Genomic DNA, 17,448 nt, shown 5'->3' with positions numbered 1-17,448 from the left:
GAAATGGGCTATTGCATTCTACAAATGACATGATGCGGAGCATGTTATGTTATGATGTTATCCATCCATCTGTCTGTTACCAGTTTCCCACACAGTAACTCAGGTTGACCACCTTCTGTGGTTATCATACATTGTAGATGGCTTGCTCTTGGGGTAATGAAGAACCTCTCAGTTGGGAGGTCAGTAGGTCTTAGGTCAGGGTCACTGACTCAAAGAAGAAAAACAGTTTCTGCACAAATCGAGTTCTCCACTATCTACAGTGATTAAACCTTGTAGATTATTTTGTATTTTGGGTAAGGAGGAAGTCTGTTCATTTGAGGGTAAAAAGGACAGAGGTCAAGGTCACTGACTGAAAGAAGACCAATTTATTCAGCACGATAAAATTAGTTCTACCTCATGCACCAGGACCAAATTTGTAAATTGCATTCACTTTTGGTAAGGAAATAGCCTATCTGTTTGGGATTCAAAGGTCAAAGGTAAAGGTCAGAGTGACTGAAAGAAGAAAATTGTTTTTGTACAATAACATTTGTTTTATTTCATATACCTTGGCCAAACTTTGTGGATTTCTTACTCTTGGAGGAAGAAAGAAGCCTATTGAATTGTGCATTGTTTGCTGTTGGATACGTAATATACTGGCAAAAATGGTATAATGTTGTCATATTTACTGAACCCCTATATATAGTTTAGATTTTCAGATTTTTCTTATAGATACTTCTTGAATAGACAGTTTGATTTTCAAATCATGTTTGATTATTTTGAAGATTTCCACATTTGTTTGGGTCACCTTTCCATTTCATTGATTTGGCAATTTTGTTCACTTTATGTAGAGTTTATAACAGTTAAGTACTTTTATTTTATTTTATTTTTATAAAATATTTGTGATATTGGTATATTTTAAGACACATATTAGACATTAAAACAATAAACAAATTTCGTTCAGTGTATAGCTGTTATACATTGTATAAAAAAATCTGATCTATAACATTATTTCAGGATACCATAAAAGCTTATTTTCTAGAATGTCTTGCATATTTTCAAGTAATAATATTGGTAGCCATGTGAAAGTGAATTCTTTGTCTCCAGTATTACTAATTACAATACTGGTGATGCTTTTACATTCATAGTTATCAATTCAGTATTTGAAAAGATTATGATATAACTGACAGGTGATTTTACAAAATTACATTTTCTCATGTTTTGTAGTTAAAAACATGTTTCCTGTATAAAGATGTTTTTGTTCTTCACTCAGCACATTAACTTGAATGAATGCATGAGATACACTATGTAATTAGGCATCATATTTTCAATGCTGCCTTACTTTGAGGGCAAAATGTTGATGGGATTGGGCAGTTTATATTTTCAAGGCTGGCTTTCTTTTGTGACAAATGTTGTTAGATTTGAGTAGCTTATTTTTGAAGTTGGTTGTACACAAAATGTTGTTGGAATTGGGCAGTTTGTTTTTTTTAGGTGGATTTGGGTACAAAATATTAATGGAATTGAGCAGTGTAATTTTAAGGCTGGCTTACTTTGCAAGCAAAATATTGGAATTTGGCAGCTTGTTTTCAAGACTGGCTTACATTAGGGGCAGAATGTATTTGGATTTGGACAGCTTATTTGTGAGGTTTGGTTATTTTATAATCAAAATATAGTTAAAATTGGGCAGCCTGTTTTCAAGGTTGACTTACTTTGGGGTGAAAGGTTGTTGGAATTCTGTTGCATATTTTTGAGGTTGGATTACTTTTTAGGTCAGCTTATTTTCAGATTCTTCAGGGTAAATTTGAAGGCTTGTAACATTTGCAAACTATCTCTTAAAAAATTTCTAAATTTTTTAAATAGTTTTTACCTCCCTCACACAGTTTTAATGCATGTTACCATACTGTATTTATTAAAATAATCTGTGTGAGAAAATATTGTTTTTAGTCTATTGTTCTAGCACGAGTTATAGATAGTAAACCGTTAATCAGAGAAAGTGAAATCACTGTCATTACATTTTATGCAACCTCAAATTATGTCACTTTACAGCCAAACTGTTCAGATCTGAATACAGATTTGAAGGAAAAAAAATAATGTATGGTTTGGAAAAATAAACAAGAGTCCCGTGAAAGGACTGACACTAACCTGGGCAAAAAGAATTTCCAGGAATTTAAGATAAGACCATTTCTTCATTTCAACTGCAGTTATTGATCTTCCATTGGTGGATAGACACAAATTTATCTCCACATGAGCTGTTTAATAAATCATTTACAATAGCCAGCTTTAGATCACAACAGGCAACCATTGATGCAAATATCACAGACCCAATGACCTAGATAGAGCCTTACCATTATTTTCTGGAAGAGATCGGAGAAATAGGAAGGACTGCCAATCCCATCAAGAAGACACTGCCTCTCTGACCTGTGGATTTTAGGGACCCCAAAGTAAGACCAGGTCCCCTCTCTCATTATAAATAGTGCTTCTTATCATGGACATTGCAAGAAACCCCATGCAAAGCAGAGATCTTGCTGCAAGAATGAACACTCTTCTTACAAAAAGGACAGTTGAGATTGTTCACAGTGCAGGTTCATAGGGATCTTTCGCCCGAATATTCCCTTGTCCCCACCCCACCCCACCCCCGAGATAGCGGCAAGATTTATTCTGTCAAAGATCTAAACATTCTTGCCCCATTTTTGACACCATGTTAAGAATGGGGTTGGTTCCAAAAGTTTGATGCCTCGCTAGGCACTCAGCATTAAGAGGTTAATGTTAGGACTGGTCGGCCTAGTGTCGGGATAATGTGACTGATGTGACTGGTGGGACATCATGCCACATGACTACTGCATGTTACCCTGGTGCTCGCTATGACTATAAACTGTCACACTGCAGACATTATAGCGATATGACTGGAAAATTGTTAAAGCTACAGTGGAACCCCGCTATAATGCAATAATTGGGGTCCCAAAAATTGATTGCATTAATAGCGGGGTTGTGTTAATGCAGGGTTTTACAGTATTTTACTTTTTTCAGAGAAAAACTCATTGCCACATACATGTTTCATGTCTAATGTATATGAAGAATTGGGTATGAACACTGTTTACTATCATGCAAACATGGCATGCAGTTCATCCATAATGCATGTCATTCCATTGAACAATTTCACACAGATTTACAATATTCAATAATTTTGTTCCAGATCATTGTGTCTGAATTCAACATCTAATATATAGCACAAACAGAGTATTAACACTGTTTACTTGCCATCTGATATTGTGCCACTGGGGCTTGCAATTAATCCATAGTACATGTAATTCCATTGCAAAAATTGCATACATATTTAAACTTAAATAATTTTGATCATTATGTGTCTGAATTCAATGAGAAAAATTAACAGCAAAATTAGGTTAAGAAACACGAAGCACGTGTACGGTTAATTACGTTCCAGGGTCTATAAACGGTGTCTACAAATTTCATACTGCTAAAATTTTCTCATATGCGTTTCCGTGTACATTTATCCATTGTAAATTTCCAATAATTAACACTTGTACGCCTACTTGTTTGAACGACTACAGCAAGAATAATTAAAATCAACACATGCTTTCAGCGTGCATATAATTTTTACTTCAGATTTTGTGAATACTGAAAGAAACTTGTGAAAACTACTAATCATTGTGCAAAGTGCAGAAACGACTTGCATTTGTGAACTTGCTTTTCCATAATGGTAAAATATTTTTATAAAAAATAGGATATTAATAATGAGTTCATAAGCAAACACCAAACACATGTAAAACCCGAGAACTAAGTGCAGTAGGCCTGCAATGGTCACGAGTCACTTTTTAAAAATTTTTTAAGCTGAATGCATGTACAATTTCATACCCTTTCAATTTCCAGCTAATATAGCGGACATTATTTACTGGTCAACTGATTGCGTCTAATAACACTGCCAAGCTCCACAAACGTGATGGCAGTTTTTTTTTGCTTTTTGATGTTTATTAAATTGTGAGAATCATTTATCAACCACCGCATTGTCTGCTGCTTGGTTGTGTATGCAGTTAAAGAAGAAACACATGTTGGCTATTATTTGAGCAACAATTGTATACAGAATTAATTGAAGACAATCACAAAGATGAACTACTGGCTTTATTCATGGATCAGTATTAAGTAACATTTCTGGTAATGTTTATTTTGGCATAACAATTCAAGAACCTGGTGAAATTGTTAAATTTCAGAAGCTACGCCACAATCATATAATATTAAAATTCATATGCAAACTCTTCCCCAAAATGATAATAGACATCTAACACACTATTTCACGTACTTAAAAAAATATTTTTTCCAGCACGACCTCTTCCCCAAATTGATAATAAATTTTTTATACACTATTTCACTAACTTTGAACAAAATATATTTTTTCATGTTTGAATGTATATACAAAATTTCGGGAGCCATGCCATGACTGCATTATATCCGTATTCGCATTATCGCAGGGTGCATTATGGCGGGATCACACTGTATGCTAAAAATCTAAATATCACATCACATCCAAATGTTCAGGTATGGTTTGGCTTGCAGCCTATACCTCCGAAATGCATACTATATCAGAGTTTATAAAGTTCATATACAGGGACTCATCACCATTCCAATCTCTTACTACCACTACGGCTTCCTATCATCTTGATGTTTACCAGATTTAAGCCTTCACTGCATGCTATCAACATAATAATATATATAAATATTTGGGAAGACTGAATTTATGAGGCAGTGGAGTTTATTTTCCTAACATTAATGTGATTAGGTTAGTAATCTCAGAAAAATGTAATTTGCTAAAAATTTGCTTTCTCTGTTGGTGTTACAGCTGACAATTCCACATCCAAGTATGCCACCTCCAAGGCCGAATAATGTCTTGGTTGACTCAATGTTCTTTCAGATTCAGCTGATTGATGCTGAATGGTTCTTACTCCCAACTGTCTTCAGTTGAATTAGCACCTTTTGCGGTCGACCTTTTACAACAGAATGGAATGCAGAGCACCAAGCCTTCTCTCCAGTTCCAAAGCAGATAGCATGGGCAGTTGAGACCCTTCCTCAAACAACAATTGTCATGCAAAAACTGAGGGATTCAGAATTATGTCTAATTCTGATTGGTCCACCCATGTGGGAAAAAAACATGAATCAATGATCTTTTGAAATACCAGAAGAAATTCCCAGGGAAATCCTGCTTTCTTCCTGCCCATTCCAACAACTGTGAATGCAGGTTTTTCATCCAGACCCAGAGATGTTGAACCTGCACACTTCACTCATATCAAGAAAGCCCTGAGAAGAAACTAATTCTCAGAACAAATGTGGCATACAGATTTCTTCCAGCAAGAAATCCTGTCATTTTTAAAAATGGGAGGAAAGTAAAAAGTTTCTTATGCTTTGATGTGAGTGCAAAATCCATGAAAATCAGCATTATTTCTACAAATCCATCTAGACAGTTGTTATAGTACTATCTATGGATATATTTGCAACATCTTAGTATAATAATTATTTTACATTTTTTTATTTATATCTATTTCAATTTATTGTATGGTTGGGAGTGGAATTAGTCATTGTAGCATCCTTTGTATTCTAGTTCAAATTAAGCATCACTTCACTGGCTGTTCTGTCCTCTGACATCTCGTTTTCGTAAAGAAAGTAATACCTCTTGTTTTTCCGTTTCTAATGAAAACCTTACTTTGATTACAGGTTGTATTATCATGTTTTGTAGATCTTTCATACCGACCGCTCTGCTGGCCTAGTGGTTAGAGCGTCCGCCTCAGAAGTGGGAGGTCGTGGGTTTGATCCCCGGCTGAGTCATACCAAAGACTTACAAAAATGGTACTTACAGCTGCCTCGCCTGGCGCTTAACATTAAGAGGTTAGTGTTAGGACTGGTCGGCCTGGTGTCAGGATAATGTGACTGGGTGGGACATCATGCTACATGTCTGTGGCATGATGCCCCCAGTGCTAGACATCACTATAAACTGCCACATTGCAGACATCATAACGATATGACTGAAAAATTGTTAAAGCTATGTTAAAAATCCAAATCACATCACAGATCTTTCATACCAGTTTAGTTACTGTTTTTCACTTACGTTAACAATTAAATCTCTGCCACACTCCACATAAATGTGAGTCATTCCAGTGATGCCCATTTTTAGTTCTAGTACATTACCTGGACTAATCTGGCATACTAGTCATTCCAGTGATGCCCATTTTTAGTTCTAGTACATTACCTGGACTAATCTGGCATACTAGTATTACACTTAGTTTCACTTGGCAACACTGTAACATTAACCGTTGTTTTGAAGAGAGTGCTTTTTGATTTGGCAACACTGTAACATTAACCGTTGTTTTGAAGAGAGTGCTTTTTGATTTGGCAACACTGTAACATTAACCGTTGTTTTGAAGAGAGTGCTTTTTGATTTGGCAACACTGTAACATTAACCGTTGTTTTGAAGAGAGTGCTTTTTGATTTGGCAACACTGTAACATTAACCGTTGTTTTGAAGAGAGTGCTTTTTGATTTGGCAACACTGTAACATTAACCGTTGTTTTGAAGAGAGTGCTTTTTGATTTGGCAACACTGTAACATTAACCATTGTTTTGAAGAGAGTGCTTTTTGATTTGGCAACACTGTAACATTAACCATTGTTTTGAAGAGAGTGCTTTTTGATTTGGCAACACTGTAACATTAACCATTGTTTTGAAGAGAGTGCTTTTTGATTTGGCAACACTGTAACATTAACCATTGTTTTGAAGAGAGTGCTTTTTGATCTGGCAACACTGTAACATTAACCATTGTTTTGAAGAGAGTGCTTTTTGATCTGGCAACACTGTAACATTAACCATTGTTTTGAAGAGAGTGCTTTTTGATCTGGCAACACTGTAACATTAACCATTGTTTTGAAGAGAGTGCTTTTTGATCTGGCAACACTGTAACATTAACCATTGTTTTGAAGAGAGTGCTTTTTGATCTGGCAACACTGTAACATTAACCATTGTTTTGAAGAGAGTGCTTTTTGATTTGGCAACACTGTAACATTAACCATTGTTTTGAAGAGAGTGCTTTTTGATTTGGCATCACTGTAACATTAACCATTGTTTTGAAGAGAGTGCTTTTTGATTTGGCAACACTGTAACATTAACCATTGTTTTGAAGAGAGTGCTTTTTGATTTGGCATTGCTGTAACATTAACCATTGTTTTGAAGAGAGTGCTTTTTGATTTGGCAACGCTGTAACATTAACCATTGTTTTGAAGAGAGTGCTTTTTGATTTGGCAACGCTGTAACATTAACCATTGTTTTGAAGAGAGTGCTTTTTGATTTGGCAACACTGTAACATTAACCATTGTTTTGAAGAGAGTGCTTTTTGATTTGGCAACACTGTAACATTAACCATTGTTTTGAAGAGAGTGCTTTTTGATTTGGCAACACTGTAACATTAACCATTGTTTTGAAGAGAGTGCTTTTTGATTTGGCATCACTGTAACATTAACCATTGTTTTGAAGAGAGTGCTTTTTGATTTGGCATCACTGTAACATTAACCATTGTTTTGAAGAGAGTGCTTTTTGATTTGGCATCACTGTAACATTAACCATTGTTTTGAAGAGAGTGCTTTTTGATTTGGCAACACTGTAACATTAACCATTGTTTTGAAGAGAGTGCTTTGTGATTTGGCAACACTGTAACATTAACCATTGTTTTGAAGAGAGTGCTTTGTGATTTGGCAACACTGTAACATTAACCATTGTTTTGAAGAGAGTGCTTTGTGATTTGGCAACACTGTAACATTAACCATTGTTTTGAAGAGAGTGCTTTTTGATTTGGCAACACTGTAACATTAACCATTGTTTTGAAGAGAGTGCTTTGTGATTTGGCAACACTGTAACATTAACCATTGTTTTGAAGAGAGTGCTTTGTGATTTGGCAACACTGTAACATTAACCATTGTTTTGAAGAGAGTGCTTTGTGATTTGGCAACACTGTAACATTAACCATTGTTTTGAAGAGAGTGCTTTGTGATTTGGCAACACTGTAACATTAACCATTGTTTTGAAGAGAGTGCTTTGTGATTTGGCAACACTGTAACATTAACCATTGTTTTGAAGAGAGTGCTTTTTGATCTGGCAACACTGTAACATTAACCATTGTTTTGAAGAGAGTGCTTTTTGATCTGGCAACACTGTAACATTAACCATTGTTTTGAAGAGAGTGCTTTTTGATCTGGCAACACTGTAACATTAACCATTGTTTTGAAGAGAGTGCTTTTTGATCTGGCAACACTGTAACATTAACCATTGTTTTGAAGAGAGTGCTTTTTGATCTGGCAACACTGTAACATTAACCATTGTTTTGAAGAGAGTGCTTTTTGATCTGGCAACACTGTAACATTAACCATTGTTTTGAAGAGAGTGCTTTTTGATCTGGCAACACTGTAACATTAACCATTGTTTTGAAGAGAGTGCTTTTTGATCTGGCAACACTGTAACATTAACCATTGTTTTGAAGAGAGTGCTTTTTGATCTGGCAACACTGTAACATTAACCATTGTTTTGAAGAGAGTGCTTTTTGATCTGGCAACACTGTAACATTAACCATTGTTTTGAAGAGAGTGCTTTTTGATCTGGCAACACTGTAACATTAACCATTGTTTTGAAGAGAGTGCTTTTTGATCTGGCAACACTGTAACATTAACCATTGTTTTGAAGAGAGTGCTTTTTGATTTGGCAACACTGTAACATTAACCATTGTTTTGAAGAGAGTGCTTTTTGATTTGGCAACACTGTAACATTAACCATTGTTTTGAAGAGAGTGCTTTTTGATTTGGCAACACTGTAACATTAACCATTGTTTTGAAGAGAGTGCTTTTTGATTTGGCAACACTGTAACATTAACCATTGTTTTGAAGAGAGTGCTTTTTGATTTGGCATCACTGTAACATTAACCATTGTTTTGAAGAGAGTGCTTTTTGATTTGGCAACACTGTAACATTAACCATTGTTTCGAAGAGAGTGCTTTTTGATTTGGCAACACTGTAACATTAACCATTGTTTCGAAGAGAGTGCTTTTTGATTTGGCAACACTGTAACATTAACCATTGTTTCGAAGAGAGTGCTTTTTGATTTGGCAACACTGTAACATTAACCATTGTTTCGAAGAGAGTGCTTTTTGATTTGGCATCACTGTAACATTAACCATTGTTTTGAAGAGAGTGCTTTTTGATTTGGCATCACTGTAACATTAACCATTGTTTTGAAGAGAGTGCTTTTTGATTTGGCATCACTGTAACATTAACCATTGTTTTGAAGAGAGTGCTTTTTGATTTGGCAACACTGTAACATTAACCATTGTTTTGAAGAGAGTGCTTTTTGATTTGGCAACACTGTAACATTAACCATTGTTTCGAAGAGAGTGCTTTTTGATTTGGCAACACTGTAACATTAACCATTGTTTCGAAGAGAGTGCTTTTTGATTTGGCAACACTGTAACATTAACCATTGTTTTGAAGAGAGTGCTTTTTGATTTGGCAACACTGTAACATTAACCATTGTTTTGAAGAGAGTGCTTTGTGATTTGGCAACACTGTAACATTAACCATTGTTTTGAAGAGAGTGCTTTTTGATTTGGCATCAATTTAGAAGGTTGAATTTTGTAAACTTCTGTGCATATTTGTGACATCAATCAGTAGTTTTCAAAAGGAGCTCTCTGCAATCAAAATTTTCTAACTTGTTGACATACCAGTACATTTTATTAACTTCACCCTCTGTACATTAAGAAAGGTTTTCTGTAACATTTAGGCAAGGGTCATATTTAATTAAGTCTAGTTTATTTTGCAGTATGCTATCTCATCTAACTGAGGAAAAGATGGGTAAAACATTTCTTTTTCCAACAGGAGGGCAATTAAGCTTTATATTGAGAGATGTGTTAACCTTGTTATGAACAGAATATTTTTCCCACAGAAAATGTTATATCACGGAGATTTTTAGAATTAAAGAATATTTTTTAAAGCTCACATGTACATGCAAACAGTTCTTTTTTATATGAAGAGCAGACACCTTTCAAAACTAGTGCCATCGTCTTTACTTGATTGTATGTGTGTGATTTCAATTTTTAACCTAGCTTTAACAGTTTTTCAGTCATATCACTACGATGTCTGCAGTGTGACAGTTTATAGTATGTCTAGCACTGGGGCATCATGTGGCTGACAAGCAGCATGATATCCCACCCAGTTACATTATCCTGACACCAGGCCGACCAGTCCTAACACTAACCTCTTAATGCTGAAAACCTAGCAAGGCAGCTGCTAGTATCATTTTTATAAGTCTTTGGTATGACTCTGTTGGGGTTAAAACCTGAGACCTCCCACATCCAGGGCAGATGCTCTAACCACTTAGCCACTGGAGCTGTCATACAGAACTGTAAATATTTATTTTAGAGTGGTAATGGATGCAACTTACATATGAAAAATTCTGTTAATTTATCCCTGATGTGTGTTCAATCATCAAATGGTAATTAATTTGTTAATGAGACCACTGCTGTATGTATGTTACAGTCAAATCTGTCTTTTTTGTAAAATACTTTGAAATAAAACATATCTATAGCGGTGTATTCACTTTTTTATTTTTTTACACATTACCCCAAAACCTCCCAAAAGCAAACTTGGGGACCAAAAGGTTTTGCAGTAATATAAAAGTGTCCAGTACAAGAGGCTTAATTAATATTAGAATGGTCTTATTGGGCTCAAAATATTTTCCCAATCTAAATTCATCTTGGAATGGTCTTTTTGATACAATCGTCTTATTGGGACCAAAATATGTATCCAATCTGAATTAATATTAGAATTGTCTTATTGGGACCAAAATATTTTCCCAATGTGAATTCATCTTGGAATGGTCTTTTTGATAGAATCGTCTTATTGGGACCAAAATATGTATCTGATTTTAATTAACACTAGAATGGTCTTATTGGGATCAAAATATGTATTTGATTTTAATTAATACTAGAATGGTCTTATTGGGCCCAAAATATGTAGCTGATTTTAATTAACACTAGAATGGTCTTACTGGGCTTAAAATATTTTCCCAATCTGAATTCATCTTGGAGTGATCTTTTTGATAGAATCATCTTATTAGGACCAAAATATGTATCCGATCTTAATTAATATTAGAATGGTCTTATTGGGCCCAAAATATTTTCCCAATGTGAATTCATCTTGGAATGGTCTTTTTGATAGAATCGTCTTATTGGGACCAAAATATTTTCCCATATGTGAATTCATCTTGGAATGGTCTTTTTGATAGAATCGTCTTATTGGGACCAAAATATTTTCCCAATGTGAATTCATCTTGGAATGGTCTTTTTGATAGAATCGTCTTATTGGGCTCAAAATGTTTTCCCAATGCGAATTCATCTTGGAATGGTCTTTTTGATAGAATGGTCTTATTGGGCTCAAAATATTTTCCCAATGTGAATTCATCTTGGAATGGTCTTTTTGATAGAATCGTCTTATTGGGACCAAAATGTGTATCTGATTTTAATTAACACTAGAATGGTCTTATTAGGCCCAAAATATGTATCTGATCTTGATTAATACTAGAATGGTCTTATTGGGCTCAAAATATGTAGCTGATTTGCAGTAAAAGTTGGGAGAGTAGAACAGTTTAGAAAAGTATTATTATATAGTGGTCCCTCACTTTAACACTTCATGGAAACCTTGTTTTACATGGTAAAATAGACTTTTAAGTATTTTTATGCTTTGTTTGGGACAGTGCTGTATGGAAGTGTTTTATTAGAGACTGCTGTACTCAAGTGTTTTATTAGGGACAGTACTATACAGAGGTGTTTTATTAGGGACAGTGCTACACGGAGGTGTTTCTTATGGACAGTGCTATATGGAGGTGTTTTATTAAGGGCAGTGCTATACAGATGTGGCTTTTTTAGTGACAGTGCTATACAGTTGTGTTTTATAAGAGACAATACTATACAGAGGTGTTTTATTAGAGACAGTGCTATACTGAGGTGTTTTATTAGGGACAGTGCTATACTGAAGTGTTTTATATGGACAGTGCTATACTGAGGTGTTTTATTAGGGACAGTGCTATACTGAGGCATTTTATTTGGGACTGCTATACTGAAGTGTTTTATTTGGGGACTGCTATACTGAAGTGTTTTATTTGGGGACAGTGCTATACTGAAGTGTTTTAGTAGGGACAGTGCTATACTGGTGTTTTATTTGGGACAGTGCTATACTAAAGTGTTTTATTAGGGACAGTGTTTATAGTTTGGGATGACTATATGCTTATGAGGTCATTTTAAAGTGACAAAACTAATGTTTACAAGGCGTATTGAAGTGTTTGACAGCACAATATCCTTCTCGGGAACTTGGTGGGAATTTTAGTGTAGATTTTTATCATTGGGGTTGAATTATTGTCTTTATTTTATGTGTTCTGATTTACATTGTTGCTATTACATCATTTGCATTATTGTTATCACATCATTGCATTACTGCTATTACATCATTTGTTATTGCTATTACATCATTGCATTATTGCTATTACATCATTGCATTACTGCTATTACATCATTTGTTATTGCTATTACATCATTGCATTTTTGCTATTACATCATTGACATTATTGTTATTACATCATTGCATTATCATTGATATTTTACCTTCACACATTCCAAAACAATATTATGCATTTAGTTTTTATGAGGTACCATTTTAGTAATAGGAACATTTCATTTGATCTGTTCATTAATGAAATTGTAAAAAGATTAATAATAGTGTATTTCTGCTTGGATATGTGGATATGTGTACTAGGTTCATAGATTCTGTCCTTCAGATGTTGGTCATGGTAACAAGGTCAAGGTCATGAATATTTCCACTGATAAATGTGTCAATATGGAACCCTTTTATAATGAATTTCAAGAGACAATATATTTTTATGTTGTTAAAATATAACTTTTAATCAGGAATAAACCTGTGTTTGTAAAACAGGTATGTTCATTCTGCACACCAAAAGCTCTTTGTCCAGAGTTTTAAAAATTAATAAAAACGAATTGCCATACTGGCATGAAAAAATATTCAGGTCATGTATCTCTCTTTAGTGGCTTTTGCTCTATCATTCAAACAATATTCTTGTCCAATAAGTTTAAAAATGTGCAAAAAAGGTTGCAAAACAGCTACACTGGCCAAAAAATGTATTCATTTCATCTTACAAAGAAGCCTGTTAGATTTATTTTGTTCTATCTCAAGTAGGTTTTGCTTAGTTTTGTCAACAGGGTTTTTGCCAAACGTTGAAGTCCAAAAAGGTAAAAATCATTATAAGAAAATGATAATATTCTTGTAATGACCTGAATATCTAGTCAATTCATATATATTTCAGTACAAATAAGCCAACCAAATTTCATTTGTATTCTGTACCTAAAGTGTTTATTGCTTAAATGTGCTAACAAAGTTTGTTTAAAAAATAAAATGTCCAAAACATTTTATAATGTGTTGGAATTTATTTTAAACATTTCTGTAATTGCCAGAAAATCTAATCAAGTGTTCTTCATATTAATACAGATATGCTCAAATCAGTTTATCTCCATATAAATACAGATATGCTAGAAATCAGGTCATCTTCACATGAATACAGATATGCTGGAAATCAGGTCATGTTCATATGAATATAGATATGCTAGAAATCAGGTCATCTTCATATGAATATAGATATGCTAGAAATCGAGTCATCTTCATATGAATATAGATATGCTAGAAATCAGGTTATCTTCATATGAATAAAGATATGCTAGAAATCAGGTTATCTTCATATGAATAAAGATATGCTAGAAATCAGGTTATCTTCATATGAATAAAGGTATGCTAGAAATTGGGTCATCTTCATATGAATAAAGACATGCTAGAAATCGGGTCATTATATGAATAAAGATATGCTAGAAATCAGGTCATTTCATATGAATAAAGATATGCTAGAAATCAGGTCATCTTCATATGAATAAAGATATTGGGACATCATATGAATAAAGATATGCTAGAAATTGGGTCATCTTCATGTGAATAAAGACATGCTAGAAATCAGGTCATTGTATGAATAAAGATATGCTAGAAATCAGGTCATTTCATTTGAATAAAGATATGCTAGAAATCAGGTCATCTTCATATGAATAAAGATATTGGGACATCATATGAATAAAGATATGCTAGAAATTGGGTCATCTTCATATGAATAAAGACATGCTAGAAATCAGGTCATTGTATGAATAAAGATATGCTAGAAATCGGGTCATTTCATTTGAATAAAGATATGCTAGAAATCAGGTCATCTTCATATGAATAAAGATATGTTAGAAATTGGGTCATTATATGAATAAAGATATGCTAGAAATCAGGTCATCTTCATATGAATACAGTAAAACCTTGGATTGCGAGTATCGTGGTCTGCAAGTGTTTTGCAAGATGAGCAAAACATTTTATTAAATTTTAACTTGATAAACGAGCGAGATCTTGCAATACGAGTGTACGTATACACTTTGTCTGCCGAGCATCACGTGATCAGAACTGAGCCAATGGTTCTTCTCTCTCTCGCTGCGGGATTGTGGGTAATCGTCTCCCATGCTTGGTCTCAGTCAGCGTGCCTCACTCGTATAGTCAACATCTGTGTGAGCGTATACTGTTTACTATAGTGTTGTCACCACATATGTGTGCGTAAAGAATTTTTTATTTTGTGTCCAAGTGTAGTGACTGTTCTTTAGTAACTGTACTGCAACAATGGCCGCCATGAAGAAAAAGGTTGAAAATGAAGACGGTAAGAAGGAGATGATTCTGTTAGTGACAGTGAAAGTCATCCTACACAATAAACTCCTCTGCCTCCTCTCCTCTCTGTCTCTCATCTCCCTCACACCAGTCAAATTTAATTAATAAAAATATAAAAAGGTATTTTGTATTAATCATTTTTATATGAATATTTTTGGGTTGTGGAATGAATCATCTGAGTTTCCATTATTTCTTATGGGGAAATTCTCTTTGATATATGAGTGCTTTGGATTACAAGCATGTTTCCAGAACGAATTATTCTCGCAATCCAAGGTTTTACTGTATAGATATTCTAGAAATCGGGTCATCTTCATATGAATAAAGATATTCTAGAAATCGGGTCATCTTCATATGGATATAGAAATTCTAGAAATCGGGTCATCTTCATATGGATATAGATATGCTAGAAATCGGGTCATCTTCATATGGATATAGATATGCTAGAAATCGGGTCATCTTCATATGGATATAGATATTCTAGAAATCGGGTCATCTTCATATGGATATAGATATGCTAGAAATCGGGTCATCTTCATATGGATATAGATATGCTAAAAAAAATTCATTTGTCTGCATCGAGTGGTTTTTATACAATCTTGGAAACAAGGTTATCCAGACAAATGGATGGGCTTACATACAGATAAACATGTCCAAATATTGATGCACCTGCTGCATAAAAAATATGCACAGAATATGCAACTCTTACAAATAAACATGGATTCAAACAAGAAAGCCTTGGCCTGCATATGATCAAAGTGTTTCTGTAAAATGTGACCTTGAGTCAGAAGTCAAAAGCAGAGAACAAGCATGTCACAGATTAAATTGTCTTCACTTTTTTAATGATTTGTCCATTCAAGGATTTAGGAAATACAAGCAAATAAAAAAAAACTATCCAAAACATTGATGTAAATTTTCTATGACAAGGACCTTGACCACAAGATCAAAGGGACCAAAGCATGTATCGTGGAATGAATTGTCTCAGCTTTTTAACAGTATATCCTAAATATGATGAAAATCCCTATAGTGGTTTAGGAAATAAAGTAATATATAAAAAAACTTTAAACAAAATGATCTGTCTATAGTTATTTTATTTAGTCACACTCTATTTCAAAATGGATTTATATCATGTAGCAAGGGGAGAATTTCCACATGGTATAGTTCACACAATTTTACTACCTGGTCACAAATCACACAAATTTCACAGTGATCGGGTGATGCACACAAATTCACTTTCTCTTCAGTGTTCAATATAATTTGGTACATTTATCTTTTTTAATTTTCTTTTCCTCAAAACTCCTGATGATTTAATGTATAGTGTGCCATTTTCTAAGTCACAATGACTCGGTCATTAATGTGCCAGGCTTGTAGTCAGTTCAGATGCAGGTTCAAATCCTACACAACAAAGTCCAATTGACTGGCATTGGATGTCCGTGTGTAAGGTGCTTTACTCGTGTCTGGGCTAAATAGTCTATTGGGTGCTGATGTGCTACAGAATGCCACTCAATCAGTTCTCTCAGGCTATCCATTAATTCATATTTGTTATGTTAATTCAGCTGTAATATGAGATTTGAGGTGAAGAAAAACAACAAATAGCATAAGTGTATGTATGATGTAAAGGCTGTTATCACTCTGTGCATATAATTTCCTTTATGTATGATAAATCCTGATATCACATAATGCATAGAATTTCCTTTTTGTATGATAAATTCTGATGAGCATACCTTGATCTTGCATTGCTGAATGATTTACTGTATGTATCTCAACAAAATGACATATATAAATTCTATATTTAATTATCTTCAGCAATTGGCATATTTTGCAGAACAAAATGTACACAAAAATTCCCTTGACTATCCCCAGCTGTCACTCCTCTGGAGACTGGCCCTATATATTAAGGTCCCAATAGATTAGTTCCATTATTAATCAAACCACTTTATCCCCCCCCCCAAACGTTTACAACATAGCAAGGTATTCTGGTCACAATCTCATGTGGTTTAAGTTTTACATGATCACAATAGTCCATTTCAACAAATTATAAAGGTACACGTACATGTATACCCTTCTAGATTTCTGAAAAAATGCTTTATCTAATTAAAAATAATTACTAGAAAACCATCATGACACCAAAGCTCAGTTATTCTAACCAGTTAAATCAATATGCTTCAGCTTGAACTTAGAATAATTTATGGCAGATGATGGTAAATGTCGAAATATATATGTGCAAGTCATTGTGGGTAATTGTACGCAAAGCACTGAAGGTAAAATGGTTGTTGTTGTTGTTGTTCTAGGGTTTAACGCCATTTTTCAGCACAAGATAGGCTATACATGGCGGCCAGTATAACTGGTGGAGGAAGAACCCTGGAAAACCCAGGGAAGAACCACCGACCCACGAGAAGCTACTGGCAGGCTTTCCCACATACCCACGCTAGCCGAGCCTTGGACTCGAACCCACGCAGACAGAGGTGAGATGGCAGTGATCCAGAACGGTGAGCGCTTTAGACCACTCGGCCACTCGGGGCCCCGAAGGTAAAATGGTACAGTGTTATATTTTTACTAGCTGACCCCCTACAGCAATGAATATTTTTACAAAGAAGTAATCTAATACCAGTTATACCCCTAATACCATGCAGA

The sequence above is a fragment of the Sinohyriopsis cumingii genome, chromosome 3 (assembly GCF_028554795.1).
Source record: "Sinohyriopsis cumingii isolate HCF-2022 chromosome 3, ASM2855479v2, whole genome shotgun sequence".
Lineage (NCBI taxonomy): Eukaryota > Metazoa > Mollusca > Bivalvia > Unionida > Unionidae > Sinohyriopsis > Sinohyriopsis cumingii.
This window is presented reverse-complemented; position numbering follows the sequence as displayed.